This window comes from Balearica regulorum, chromosome 13, assembly GCF_011004875.1.
Source record: "Balearica regulorum gibbericeps isolate bBalReg1 chromosome 13, bBalReg1.pri, whole genome shotgun sequence".
Lineage (NCBI taxonomy): Eukaryota > Metazoa > Chordata > Aves > Gruiformes > Gruidae > Balearica > Balearica regulorum.
In genome coordinates, this window is record NC_046196.1 from 4,326,863 (window position 1) to 4,343,013 (window position 16,151).

The following is a 16,151-nucleotide window of genomic DNA, read 5'->3' on the forward strand; positions in this document are numbered from 1 at the left end:
TAAAAGCAAAGCGAGAAAGTTTTACACCAATCATAACGAAGTAACTATGTAACTATGTGATGTAATTGTAACCATGTGTGTATTGAGAATATAAATATGTGCGTGTTCGTAGGCTAGGTATGCACGTTAGGTGGAACTATCCCCCGTGCATCCAGCGCTGCAATAAAGAATGCCTGCCTTTTAACACTACATTGGTGTTACGAGGTTTATTCCCGGATTTCGGTGACAAAGATAAGCTTAGAAACAACTGTCTATGAGGTTTGAAGGGAAACTATCAATATTCTTATGCAAACAGGTTTTCATTTTACATTCCAAATGAATCCTACCTGAAACTCGGCCCATTTTTATTAAAAGCATTCAAGACAATATACACATCTTTGATTTGTGTCAATAGGAGTAAAAAACTAATTGCCTCTTTTTCCTTATGTTTTTTTCTTCCTTTCACGACATAAGGCTCTAGACTTAAGTAGAAGTATGCATTGCTTCAGCCTTTTTTCAGTGGCATCCAAAAGTCTTAAAACATTGAAATAGTTCGATTTTGCTAGACTGGTCATGCAAAATCAGACCACCATCTCATTGCACCCATAACACGGCATGACACCAAACAGTGCAGGATGATGGCACAAATGCCTACTAATCTCAGTAATTTTTCTCACCAGCAACCAATTAATTTATATTTTGAAATACATTCACACACTTGTTTTGCAAAATATTCCTATTAAATGCAAAGCTATATTACCTAGTGTTCCCAATAAGAATTTTAATTAAACTGTCAGCTTTTTGAAGCCAGAGTTATCTACAGACTGTTCTTCTTACCACTCTCTTATTACAGCTGGATTTTGTTTTCATTAGTTTCTTTCTTGTGGTGGCTTTATTCTCTGCTCTCATTACAGCGAAGATTCATAGATCAAAATGACACTTTTGCAGGAAACTCCCAATTCAGCCAACACCGTGTTTGCTCATAAAAGATACAAACCTGCTTATCAGGAACTTATTTCCTCTGCATAAATGAACACACAAGAATCACAATGAGCTACAGCAGTGAAATTATTAAGTGTCAATCGTTTGCATGGGCAGAGAAAAACTGTTCCAAAGCATTACAGGACCTTATCCTTCAAGTACTTATCCAGGGTAATAACGTCCATGCCCACATAGATGTTTGCAAGAATACAGCTTTTCACAACTTTAAGGCAATCATCTTCTGGCTCAGCTTTTTGTTTGTTTCTAATTAAGAAAGCAGTTGCAATGTATAGCGGAAAACCAAACCCAAATTTCCTACACACATCGATTATACAGTTTGCAACAAAGAGTTTATCTTCTCACATCACACAGCATGCAGAACTGCCCACAAACTAGAGATTCCAATACTCAAGGAACCCTCATTTCCTTAAAAATCCTCTCTTAGCAAGACTTTATTCTCATTGCTTGAATGCATTTTAATATCTGTTCTCTTAACACATTGATAGTATATCCATGGCAGGACACTCTGAAGACAGTCAGGGGGTACACCCGTGATAATTTACTGAAGGAAATGAAAGAACGTTTGCAAGGTGAAGAACTTCAATAATCAGGCATCATAACAATTGCATCAAAAGGTCTTAAGACTACCACAGTACTGTTCCCAGATAAGTTAGCAAGATCTCCTCAGTCCCTAAATTAACATACCATTTATTTAAAAGTTATTGAATGTGAAATTTTGTGCAGCTTCATATACTTCTTGAAAGTATTCTAAAATCTCAAGCAACAATGTCTCAAGGGAACAGAGGGAAGTCATCATCAGGATTGCTCTTCTGGCTGCAACTGAGCTGAGTTACAAGTTTACTGACCTGAGCAGCGCACTCTCACTCCCTTCATCCCAGGTGTAACTATCCTCTCAAATCTGCTGATAATTGTTTTCTATCCTAGTCATGTCAAGTGATCCTGCTTTTTTTTTTAAAAAAAGGACTTGCTATTAAAAGTGGACAACTTAGTTGAAATAGAAAGACTTTTTGAAAGCCACAGAATCCTAAAGCATTCTTTGTCTCCTCATTAAATATTCACATGCCTAAAAAAAAAAAAGAACTAGAGCAATAACAAAAGGATCAAATTAAAGATTCATGAGGTATTCTGCTAAACAAGTAATTTTTAGGAGGTGGACATCCAGTGGTAATGAAACCAACAAAGTGAAGCATGGCAGATTGAATGCAAGATAGGTATGAGAAAAGCAAAACTTTCACGTCAGAGCTCCGTGAGTTTGTCTATGGGAGTTGGACAAAAGTAACTCCACATTACTGACCACCACACGCAAGCCTTTTACAGGCTGCTTTGTGTATTGCTGGCATTCTGTATTCTGTCAAAACACAACAAGAAATCTACGGGAAAAGTCTTTGGGTGATGTGTTTAATGCAGTCTTTCTTCCCTCTCTAGTTAAATGCCTCTCTAGTTATTGGTCTTAGTATTTCAATTGTAAGATATTCAAGACAGGCACTGTCTCCACATACACATATAAAGCAGTAGAATTATGTTATTAGAGCTATTCATCCTAGACACATTGTACAAGCTTTTGCTACCTTCAAACCATAGAAACAGGAAAACAACATACTTCCATCAGTTTCTGCTCACCAATTCAGTGGCCTTCCCCATCTGTATGTCCATTCTAGAAGAACATATGCTTCAAATTAAAACTTTCATAGCACAGTTATCCATCAGCAGAGAGACACTAGCTTGCCTGCAGCCCAGTGCTGGTTTTCTAGGAGTAGCAGAAAAAGCTCAGGCTTATAGCAATAAATATGCATTTATTCCCTGGTAAAGCCGAACAGTACTGCACTTCCATCGGTGACTAAGAGGGACAGCACTGAAAGATGTCAGAGTACATTCTATCAACCTGACAAGTTATCCAATGCCTACATGAGCCAAAAAATATGGGGAAAAAAGCAAAATCAATCACAAACAAAAAGATGTCAAAATAAACAACTGTAAGGACATCAGGCCATAGAGGTATAGGATACCTACATGTGGGTAAGTATGTCCTCGTCATCAGGAACAGAACTACTTTCAGAACTGCTAAGTTTATTTCTGTCCTATCACAACATACTGTCATTAAAAGTCAACTTAACTGTGCTTATCACGAGCTGCTTACTACAAGGCCCTATATACCTGATTGTTCATCAAAAAAGGTTGTTTCTTGACAATTTATACACATTCTTCAGTAGGTCACACACAGAATTAACTGTGTTTAAATAAAGGATTTGGGTGAAAAGGTGTTTGCTTTTCAATGAAGTTACACAATAGGAGACAAAATGCATAGTATGCAAAAGGCAAGTTGCAGTTGTTCATCTAACTACTACTTTTATTTATAAACATATATTACACAATACCATTCAGTAGCATACACAAGTACTTAGCTGGCTTGAACACTGTACACCCTTTTTAACAATATAACCTGTCTACAAAGAGAAATAATTTTTCAGACTATGAAGGAGTAAATTAATATGAGAAGTATATCACTTAAATGCAATTACATTAACTCATGAAATATCTGATAGTCAGCCTACACTAATACAAATGTATACATGTCACTACATGTACACTCCACAAGAGTTTTGTTTTATGCAGTCACTTAAACTGTACACAAGAAAGAAAAAGCAAAGAAATCAAATATCAAAGGCAACAAAGAAGGTTAGAAGTGTGTTTTGGGTTTGCGTGGCAAGGTTTTGGTAGTGGGGAGGCTACAGGGGTGGCTTCTGTGAGAAGCTGCCAGAAGCTTCCCCTGTGTCTGATAGAGCCAATGCCAGCCGGCTCCAAGATGGAATTTTAAAATTATGGTAGTAACAAATGCAAAATTACAGAAGGGCCAATAGTTACAAAATTAAGGGGCTAAACTTTAAAGTTTCAGGGCTGGGAGATATACTAGCTCTATATTTAGACATCACTTGGACTGTAAATTCCAACAATTCTGGAGTCAGGAAACTCAGCTTCCCTTTTCAGGTGGACATGCCTCAGGGGCTGCAATAACAATTCACCCCTGAAAGGAGAAAAGTCAGAGGTATATTTAGGGTGGTATTCAAAATTATCAAGATGAGGTAATTAGTCTTTTTTTCCTGTATCTGTATTTGCGCTTATTCCCTAGTGGATAATAAACAAGAGGTCATTTTAAGTTCAAACAGGTTACAAACATGTATAACGGAACAACATTGGAGACTTCATTATTGCCAAACATTGGAACAAAAAGGTGGTTTCAAAAGGCATCAAATGACAGGAGGATAATAAACCATTATTGATTTGCTTCTTCAGAACTCAAGCTGAACTCTGTCTTGGTAAATTAAGTGTCCGTGGACACAAGAGTAAGTCCTGCGTTAATTCTTGGCCCCAACCCAACGTTGTGCTCATGTGGGAACAAGAGTCAGACAATATAGTAAAATGCCAAACTTGGATTTAAGTTTGCATTGTTTTCAGCTATTTATAGCTTAATTATACTTTCAATCAACTGGCATTTCTAAAGCATTTATGTTGACTTGGGGTCAATAGCATGAAATCTGTGAAAGTCACTAGAAATCTATCTATACTATCAGTATGTGTGGCCTATTACAAGCTGCTTAAACTAAGCTTTATTTTTACAAAAGAGCTATTAATTTTCCACTTAAAGCTTATCTGCAGTAAGCTGCCAAAGACAGCGATGGGTTTGTAACAATCATTAGTGTCTAGAAATATTTCAATGTAAATTTAGTGCATTTTGAAATAAACATTTAGGAAGAAGACAGCTATCGTTTAACTTTACGGCACACAGCCATGCATTAATCCTTAAGTAATGCCCTAGAAGATCTCAGATGATGAAAAATGTATTTCTGACATACTATGTGTGTAACTGCTTTTACGATGGCCCTCCAGTGCAAGCATCATAAACCACTGAATACACAACAAATAATTTATAGCTAATAAAGGCATGTGTTGACCCAAATTGCAGCACAAACTTACTTTTTCTCCAAGTTTGCTTGCCAAAGCACTGAAAGAGTGCTAAAAGTGGTTAAAAAATAAATAATTTTAATATGACTGGCATCACAAGTATCATACAAGGAAACCTATACTGCTTTGAAGGAAAGAACATGTTTTTCTTTTAGATTTTTTTTTTAGATGTGTCCTTGGGCTTGAGTAAAAATAGTCTGTGTGTCAGTGAGTTACTACCATACCCTCATTTTTTTATATTAATGTATTTAATAGTGCCTAGCAGTGTAAAAAGAATAAAGAATGGTACACATTTATGAATTGTTCTTTTCCTGTATGGCATCCAGACCATCTTAACACATTTCTGCCTGGGTGACTTCGTATCTCAAGCACAGCTCTCCTTGAGGGCACTTACCATAGTAACCATCATAAGTGTCACGGAAAATTACATACCATAGTCCTACGCTCTAAGTGAAGGAAATACTTCTGTTGTTGTTACCATGATCTGATATATGGCTAGAATGAACATCAACACTAATAAAATATTTAACAGCCTAGATTTAACTTGGCTTGCTATAGGGTGCAATGAAGTTTTTGACTTGATTAAATATTCCACTTCAGCGTGGGATGCAGGTTTAGCATTTTTTAATTCTTCCCCAGAGCACCATGCCAGGTTTTCATATAATTAAGTGGGTACACTCCAGACTGTTTACAACTGGGATCCCTGATGAGACTACTGTCTGAAAACTTTATGTTCTTTTCAAAACTACATATAGGCTGTCAAGTTCCTTAATCATTTCCCTTGTAGTGCCTGTTTCAGAGTTTTAAGCAATTTATTATTAAGGAAGCCAAACAGATGCTTCCCCCCCCTTTAATTTTTTATTTTTACTATTATAATTATTTACTTATTTTATTTTCTGCTATGGGTTTATGGGTCTTAATTACAGCAGTAATTGAGAAAAAGCTGAAACAGAACTAGCTTAATTTGGAGCATAGAAATGAGCCCATTTACAATATATTAATCTGTGGAATAATTAAACAGCAAAGGAGAAACTTTTAGATCATTTAAAAAGAATGACTGACAAAACTATAGGAAGAGAATTATGTTTGATACATTAAAAACACAGTAAATCTGAAACAGTGTTCATCAAAATACCTGCAACTGCAAGGAAATAATCTAATAGCATATGAAACAGTTCTCTCTATTTTTTTTTGCACAAATTTAATAAGATGGAACAGCCTCTTTATTTACAGGTCTTCATGCTTTACTAGTCTGCTACCCCCTGTCACATCTTGTTAGGATGCCAGTAAAAAAATCAGATGGGAAAGGGGTTTCAAATAAATACTTCATTAAGGCAAGCACAACAGTAGACAAGGTAGGAAATTCGTATACACAGCAAGTCCTAGAGTTAGGGAAAAAGACATTATACCTGCATTGTCTTTGTTCAGTGACACAGATGACCCAACCAGCCAACATTAAATGAATTTGTCTGCTTTTAGACATATCTTCCCTAGCCTCCATGAGAAAATACTGTAACCATGGAATAAATTGCACTTCAACTTGCAGGTGATGAATTCACAGTCAAAGAAAGGAAAACAGAAGAATATAACCAACCCTTCCAATAAGAAGTAAGAAAACATCCTTGAAAGAATCACAACACTCAACCTTCTTTCTTGTTTCACACAAACAATTACACACCTTCAATGCCATTTCCAAAGATCTTCAGCAATTCCAGAGACACACTGCTTCCTAACAAGCAACTTAAATTTCCATGTGCTGATCCCAGCCAGAATATCATGTAGGTAACAGATTCAGCTGTGCTTCCTACAACCCACCTACAGGGTAAACACTTACTTATTAAGTATTTTCAAAATAAAATTACAATTTTATTAATTATAAAAATATCATACAATTAATTGTTATTCTGCAACTTAATCATAGCTCATACAATCGTTTATGTTGGAAAAGACCTTTAGGATCGCCAAGTCCAACCGTTAACCTAGCACTGCCAAGTCCACCACTAAACCATGTCCCCAAGCACCATATCTGCACGCCTTTTAATTACCTCCAGGGATGGTGACTCAACCACTTCCCTGGGCAGCCTGTTCCTGTGCTTGATAACCCTTTTGGTGAAGAAATCTTTCCTAACATGCAGTCTAAACCTTCTCTGGCACAACTTGAGGCCATTTCCTCTTGTCCTATCACTTTTAACTTGGGAGAAGAGACCACCTGGCTATGACCTCCTTTCAGGTAGTTCTGGAGAGCAATAAGGTCTCCCTTCAGCCTCCTGTTCTCCAGGCTAATCAACCCCAGTTCCCTCAGCTGCTCCTCATAGGACTGGCTCTCCAGACCCTTCACCAGCTTTGTTGCCCTCCTTTGAACACGCTCCAGCACCTCAATGGCTGTCTTGTAGTGAGGGGCCCAAAACTGAACACAGTACTCAAGGTGCCACCTCACCAGTGCTGAGTACAGGGGGACAATCACTGCCCTAGTCCCACTGGCCACACTACTTCTGATACAAGCCAGGATGCTGTTGGCCTTCATGGCCACCTGGGCACACTGCTGGCTCATGTTCAGCCGGCTGTTGACCAACACCCCCAGAGGCTTTTCCACTGGGCAGTTTTCCAGCCACTCTTCCCCAAGCATGTGGCGTTGCCTGGGGCTGTTGTGACCCAAGTGCAGGACCCGGCACTGAACCTTGCTGAACCTCATACAATTGGCCTTGGCCCATTGATCCCGCCTGTCCAGATCCCTCTGTAGAGCTGTCCTACCCTCAAGCAGATCAACACTCCCACCCAACTTGGTGTTGTCTGCAAACTTACTGAGGGTACACTCAATCCCCTCATCCAGATAATTGATAAAGATATTAAATAGAACTGGCCTCAGTACTGAGCCCTGGGGATCACCGCTTGTGACCAGCCACCAAGTGGATTTAACTCCATTCACCAATCTTTAAGTGTTTTCTTGTCTTGAATGAATATCATTCATTATGAAATCATATCAAAGTATTAGTCCACATTTTTAAAAAAACTCCTATACTAATCTTCGTTAATCCATACAAATTCAACTTAAACTGGTGATAAAAGCTTCTGCTTTGAAGAAAACATCAAATAGTACAGCAATTAGTATGTCAAATAAGATTATTTCATTGGTTCAGCATCTAGTTATATTATTCATCACTCCTAACTGGAGCATATGAGCACATTGATCCATGCATATCAAAGCTAGGTGATTCCAGGTAGATGTAAATACTACATATGCAGGAACAAAGATCACTTGGTTATCAATGCAAAAACCTAGTTCACACCCAAGTCCTTTGAACACACGGGTAATACCTGAGTTCATTAAGTACACATTCAGCATTACCTTACAATCAGTTATAAGCACATGACTGTGCACATCTACATTTAAAATCCTGCACTGTAACTGCAGTGTAAAACTCAGAAAAGTTATTAGTCCCAGTCTCTAACCACTGTACAAGGAAGACCAGAAACACTGTACATCCTCAGTGCCACACTCAATTACAAGGGCAGAGATACAGCAGCACACCAAGAGAGACAAAAATCACAGTTTCTTCCTAAGAGGTGCATTCTCCAAAATTCCTTTCAGTTTCTAATTTTGTTATACTGTAAATTGAGGTCGTGGCCTTGACTTATTTTTTTCTATCCTTTGGAGATTTTACCAGCCACCAGTACAGTATTTGCAAAAAGCCATCTGCAGCACCAGACAAGTCTCCCTAAGATTCTTCTCCCTCTTGTATAACTATATTTACTATCTTGTTAAATGAAATACACCTCTGCACAGCAGAGGTTTTCATGTTCCAGTTTGTAGGTAATATCTTTGGGGTCAGTAATCAATAAAAGTTTAAATGAAAACTATGAACTATGCTCCAGCTGCATTTAGATCTCTAAGCAATGGCATAACAGCACTTTCATACATGTTAGTATAAAATTCAGAAAATATTCTTCCTCCCCTCTTCCCTTCTAAAACTGGACACAGACATTTACATTTCAATTTCTGCTCACAAGCCTCATAAGTAAATATTAACTGCATCAGCTACACACAGTGAGGCTTAAATTGAGGCCTAGGAATAAGGACTACATTATAGCCAAAACTTAATTCTGAAGGAGCTACCTGCATTGAATATGTATTACGTTTGAGCCTTAACCCTTGGACTGATCAACACAGAAGTGTCTGGTTTTCACCATTATTTTAATGACAACACAACGAGCAGTTTCATTTGAAATTCAGGTGTTTGCAGGTGCAAGATGCTTGCTCAGACTTACGGATATACTATTACTTTATTATTGAATGTCTTTATCTTTTACATGAAGGCTTCAAACCCACCTCCTTGCCCTACATCACAGTGTTACTGAATGCAAGACTGCTCCTAAATATTGTTCACCATAAAGCAGAGAGTGCAGACCTTCAGGTAACGCAACAATGCGGCAAAAAGGGTACTAGGGACAAGTCACAGACATCTGCTGTTCTGAACTACTGCAGTGAGCTTCTGTGATGGGGAAAAATTGGCTTGGGTCTGAAAATAAAATTATTTGCAACTCTTGGAAGCAAACACACCAAAGCACTTTTAATCTCCAAGATGCATTTTATTAGTACATAAACTACAACAAGATCCAGTTTTGGAAGGGAAAACAAATCTACAAAACTAGAAAGACTTAAAGGTTTAGTAACAATTACTTCAGTGCCCACTGGGCCCTGGCTGATGGGTCCATACCTCCAGTGCTGCTCAAGTTCAGCAGCTTTCACTGGCTTTCTAACACAGCCTCCTCTGGAGCTTAGGGAAAGTTCTTCCCACTGTTCATGAAGCCCGACTGTGGCCTATTCAAAATAATTATATGAAGTCTCTACCCTGTGATCTGAAGGCATAAAGGGAATAAATGCTAGCTAGTTTGCTTGGATAACATTGACTACAGGCACCAGGATCTCTCTACGGTCAATGGAGAGAGATGAACGCGTTTAGTTACCTTCTGGAAGAACCTCCCTCCACCCATCAACTATGAGATTAAACCTAGTGAGATCAGCATAAGAACAGCAGTTAATCTATATGTATATTTCCCTCTCATCAGTAATAGCTCCTTTGCAAACATCATTTAAAGAGGCTAGATTAACTGGCTGACAAAGCATTGATCACTTTAATTCCACAGTTGTAGCAACTTTAAGAAACTAAACAAATAGTATGTAGTAAATGCACAGAAACAATAGAAATGTCAAAATAAACATGACTTTTTCCTCACTGGCAATTCATACATGCATAACTGTGGGAATAACGTGGAGATACCTCAATGGTACTGGAACTTTTAGAGGCCTTTAGAGTTGGTGACAGATTAACAGGTTGATATAATAATTTTTACATCCTTGCAATGTTGGTATTCTTGGTTTTATATACAAACAAACTAAACACTGTAAACACTTCAGTGCATCAGCTGTAGGATTACACAGGTGATTAGACCACTGGTAACTTTATGAAATAAGACCACATGCGTATTTCCACATCACAGAGCAATTTGGTGTGCAACAAGAGAACTGAGTTCAAGCACTGCAACTATTCCAACAGATAATTTTCAAAAATAATTTCCTCAAGGAAGCTCCAGCAACATTAAAAATCAGGTCTGTTGAAGACAACAAAATAAAAGCAGCATTTTCATTGCCACTAGTACAAAAGCAAAAGGTTTCAAAATACTTTGTTTCCTGAATATTAAGTTCCATGCTGTGTAAAGCAATTATCACATCTCTCAATTTCCCAATCCTTGTGTTATTTTATTAAACTAATGAAAGTTTTTAGCATACAAGAGACTAAATAAATTTGCATAGGATTATAACAGCCAATCTGTACTCATCCCTGTAGATTTAAATACTAACTGTGAAAGAAGTAACATTTACACAGTAAATAACTATGTTGCATCCTGAACTGCTCCTCATATGATCTGGTAAATCCTTTAACTCAGCAAATGCCTGAAGCTGCATTGGAATGGGCTAGAAAAAAACCACTCTAATCACAGAGAGGGAGAGACTGGTCATCCAGGGCAATGCCAAGGTCACTCATGGACAACATCCCACTTTACACATAATCCAGTTACAAGAAATCGGGCCTCTACTTCAATAAGAAACTTGGATTGTTGGTGCTTCAGGTCATTTATTCCCCTAAGCACTGCAAAGTTCAGACTCATTGGGCTGTATTGAGCTATTAATCTAATCTTTTATGATGGAGAAGAAAAAAAAAGAGAAAGCAATGAAAACTAGAAAGTTTACATAGTATTCTATACTGTTCGCAATCTAAGATAGAGCACAGGTGACTTCAGCCCAACATCTATAACCTTGTCATGACAGATTAAGACTTATATGTCCTCCCTCAAAGAATCACAAATACTTCATTAAATTTCTCATTCAAGTTCTATGACTAAACACATAAATAAAATACAAATTGCTTTTCATATTTCCTCCATATTTGAGTCGTGCAGCTTCCCCTTCCTGGGGACCTCTGTTCCTTTATGTTTAAAAATCTAATAATTTTTACTGCAAGCAGGAAAACAGGGAGCCAGCTTCTTACTCTTACATCCAGCCTTATTTCTGCAGGCTAGGAGGTAATTTAATTAGGAACTTACTGCTTTGACATTCAAATTCACGGAAGTGTAAAAATCTTGCTCAGCAATCAAGGAGAAAAATTACAAACATTAGTTTAGAAATAACTATCACAAGGAAGAATTTGCTTCTATACTGTATGATTTGTGCTATAAGCATAAAAGTTTTGTGCACAAAAGATTAGCTTCATATGCTGTCCTGTAGGATTCTGTGCACCTTACTTTAGAGCCAGCCATAATTAAAAGCATCTGCCTAAATCTTTGGCCTCGTTTTCCTCTAATGTGCCACCTGAGCCTTAACAAGAATTAAAATCAAGTAACTGGATACATACTAATAGAAGTATTATCTAGGAACTGAATCATCAACTAAGACTCCAAAATGGCTATTTGTAAAGGAGCAGGGGGGGGAAACTGTAGTTAATATTCACCTTTTATTTTTCATACTAAAACAGAAGTTAGAGTTTTGTTGCTATTTCTCATGAGATCAACATAAATAGATGGGAAAAGAACAGCTTGAAGCCTGTATGCTGCCAATGTCCATGTTAATTATAAGGATTCTGTGGTTTCAAGGGTGAAGTATGTTTACATATAAACCCACATACTATATTCCACTTTTATTTACTATCAAACACTGCAAGAGCAAAATGAAGCATCAGACAATAAATCAAATCAAGTCAATGTGCATAAGAACATTGGCAACTTCCAACACTATACTTAAGACCCATGACTGAAAAGTATCACATTCATTTTAACTATAGACTGAAATGAAAGACACTTCTTAAAATCTTCAAGAGCATTTATTTTAATTTAAAAAAAAAACAACATTTCAGTCAGAAATAGACTCAGTCCACTGTTAGTTATAAATATTCTTAAAGTTGGTAGAAAAAGACATATAAACCAGAGTTTTATCATAAAAGTTCTGATTCTACAGACATCTAAATAAAAACCCTTAGCTTCATAACCATTATTTCAGGAAACTACTCAATACAGAAAGATTTATCACTTGAAACAAATATTACCATGATCTGATCTCAAAGACAGACACCTATCCTGTTCAGTACTTCATTTCATTGCCTGGTGAACTCCTCACTGCAGGCAAATTAAACAAGCACTTGAAGATCTAAAGAATCTAAGGAACGAAACATTTAACCCAGCAAGCCTTGCAACAGAACAAAATTGTTCACTTGAAAGCATAGAATTTATTCTATAGCCTCTGTGTACAAGTCTCATGTGCTTAAAGCCAGATAATTCTATAAAACATCTTCACTTATTTAAAATTAAGATTAAAGCTAAACACTAACTACAGCTCTGACAATCGAACATTGCTATCTAATTTTAAACAGACAGCTTTGAGAGTTATAACAAAACAAGCTTCAACGTTGCCATATAGAATTGCCTGTCTGGAGGGTCTAAATAATTGAAGAGCTAGTGTGAAAGCTGAAAAGATCCTGCTTTTTACTAAGTAACTACAGCAGATATTCTTTTTCCAATACTTAATAAGATTTATGAAATCTCAAAAATGGGGTACTCTCTCATTTAAAGTCATTTTACAAACTCTTTTCCAAGCTATTACAAAACGCGTTTAGACCTTGCAACACAGCTTACCACTGTGCTATGACACTGTAAGCACTGCTAATTCACCAACCTTGAAAGAAAAACAGAGGAAGAAGCCTTTTACAATTTCTCAGCCTTTTGACTCATTTCAACCTGAAAAGGGCTGTTTTTCAATTAAACAAATAAGTCTTTTTAATATTTTCTAATAGACCTGTACAAAAATCTTCAGTGTGAGAACTATGCTTAGGAAAAGAAAATTTATGTATACAGTCCATTATTACAAGAATAAAATTGTAGTCATGATACCTTTATGATAGGTGGGGAGTAATGCCTCCTTATAAATCTCCCTAGGATGAACACTATGCAGGCACAAACACAGACTTTATTGGAAATGCATAACTCCATCTTGTTTCCTTTGAAGTTAATTGAAGTTCTGCTATTCTTTTTAATAGTAGCACAGTCTGTTCCTCATTTAAGACTCTTGTCCTACATACACTTATATGGTACTCCACACATAAGTGCAAATACTAAAAAAAACACCCCAAAAACCAAGCCATAGGACTATACTCACATCCAGCATAAATCAGTCTATCTTCATTACAGTAGAATTATTAGCAAAGAATTTAGGACACATATTTTTACTTAACATTTGAACAGACTAAAGAAAAAAAAAATCAGATTGACTTTTCATCTTTTATATGCTTCTTTTTTTTTGCATGGAGAGAAAAGTTATAATTAGTAAAGTGTAATTAGTCTCTCTCAATCTCCAGTTTTCTGATAATAACATTCAGCTTTCAACAAAGCCCCCCAAAATTTCTTTATTAATTTCAACTTTATAAGACCATAATACATTCATTTCCAAAGTTTAGCAAGGTTTTCATCATTTCAAGGAAAATAAGTTCTTGGACCTAAACTTGCTTGTTTACCTTTGGATCCGTAGCCTCATTTGTGCAGGAAGCATCAGGAAGTGGCAAGGGCTGGCCTCTCCCTACGGGGCAGGGAGCCGAGGACAATGACCTAGCCCCACCATAGCTGACCAAGCTGAGCAGGGCAGGCCCATATAGCAGCCAGGTTCAACCAAGAGTCCAGATCAAGAAGCAACTCTATGGTGTAAGGTCAAGCCAGGAATGTGAGCCAGGACTAGGCACAATGACAGAAACCAGAGTCAGACACAGCCCAGTAATTACCAGGCACAGCAGCAAGGCAGATCCAAAGTCAGGCAAGGAATTTGGGATCAGAGACACCCCCAACCATACACTAGCATGACTGAACTAGAGAGTCCTACAGCTCAGGAAGGGACTGAACCCCCCAAGGCTAAGCTGAAATGGGCCTCCTGGGTAAAGGGGAGGGTGCTAGAAAAGGTCCCAGGTGAGGCTGGTCAGGGCTGTTAAAGTCTATTAGTGCCCTCAGGTCCTGAGAGAAAGAGATGTGTTTTCATTTTTCAAGCAGCAGCTGAAGCAGATAATAGTTTTTCCCTTGGGGGGGCGGGGGAAAGCAACAGTAGAAGATTTCAAAAGAAATGTCTTACCTTACAAAGCCTTATAACTTACACCATGATGTTTTTTTGTCAATGAACAATACAGGTAGCTAGCTTTTGTGGCCTGCGGGTTACGCAAGAGAACTATGTTATTGTAAGAATTGTAACCAAGGCCAATCTGAGAGCACTGTCAAAATGAAAAGAATAGAAGTGATTTTTATGCAGGATTTTTAAAAGCTAGAAATGTTGGACTTGATCCTGAGAGATGCTGACCATTTCCTGGGAGGTCATAAGCTTTTAACTTCCATTCTAGTCTCCCTGTACTAACATCTCAATATTGGGCTTCTTGAAGTTTCCAGGAAATCTCTGAATCAGACAGAAACTGAATCAGAGCACAAGGCTTTCTACTAATATTTTTGTAAATGTCTTAATGCTTTGATTTAATTCATTTACACAAAGTTACAGGAGTGTCTTAAGAAACTAAGGAGACAAAGATGTGTCTTCCTATGGATATGTAGGTGCATGAGAGTATCTGGGTTTTCTGGCCCTTGAGTTGAAAGCAGCTGTTTTGTCCTAACGGTTTCAGAAGCTGACCAGAACTGCCACAAAGACTAACTAGGCTCATGGAGACTTTTAGCATAACTTTTAAGCTTATGTTAACCAAGTCTGCATCATGGCTTGTAAAGAAGTTTATTATGTAATCATATATATGGCAAACAAATACAGCAGATTAAAGATCATTATTAAACACATAGAAGGAAAAGTTCAATTTCTAGTTACCCTTTATTGAAAAAAACCCAAATCTGTCCACCTCTTGCCATGAAGCATTGCTAAAAATGTTTTATTTTGGTTTTCAAATGGAAAAAGTTGTACTTGGCTAATGATTACCAATTTAAAACTGCAACATTGCTGTCTATAAACAGTGCATGTACAAATGTCATTGTTTTTTGGTGAAAGGTCTTACTTACTCATTGCTCTGTCTCTGAAAATATTAGCTTGGGAATCTGACATACACAGAAGCTTTCTTTGACACCCCGTTTCCTTTAGAGGTGAAGCAGAAGGACTAACCAGCCAACTTTTGAGGGCTTTCACTTTTGTTGAAAATGAAGTTATAAAGTTGTTAAGGGACTCTCTGAAACTTCATTGCCTGTGGGATTCAAATGTTTTGAAAATGTATGTTTCATATATTGTACTGCTTCCAAGTCATGCTTTCCTTCTCTTAAGGGTATCTTAGCTTATCTCATGACCCTCAGTTCCCCAGTGGTCACATAGTGCTTCCTCCCCCACCCCGGCTTCCTTGGGAAGCTGTAACGTATTGTCCTAAAAATTTGTAATTAGGTAGCGCTCTGTTTTTATGTTTGTCTCTTCACTGGTTTAGAGGGCTTGATTCCCTCCTCAATTCTTACTTTGAAAGTTTAGAATCAAGAATTCCCTGTGCTTCTAAAGGTCAGGACAATTGGTGCTCAGTTCTCATCTCACTGACATCAATCCAACCTATGTGTTTTGCTTGGTTTAATGGACAAGCAACAGTAGTAATGACAGAGCACACAGGATGTCAGGAGCCAAATACATCTCTGCAGGACTGAACCGGGAGCAGTAT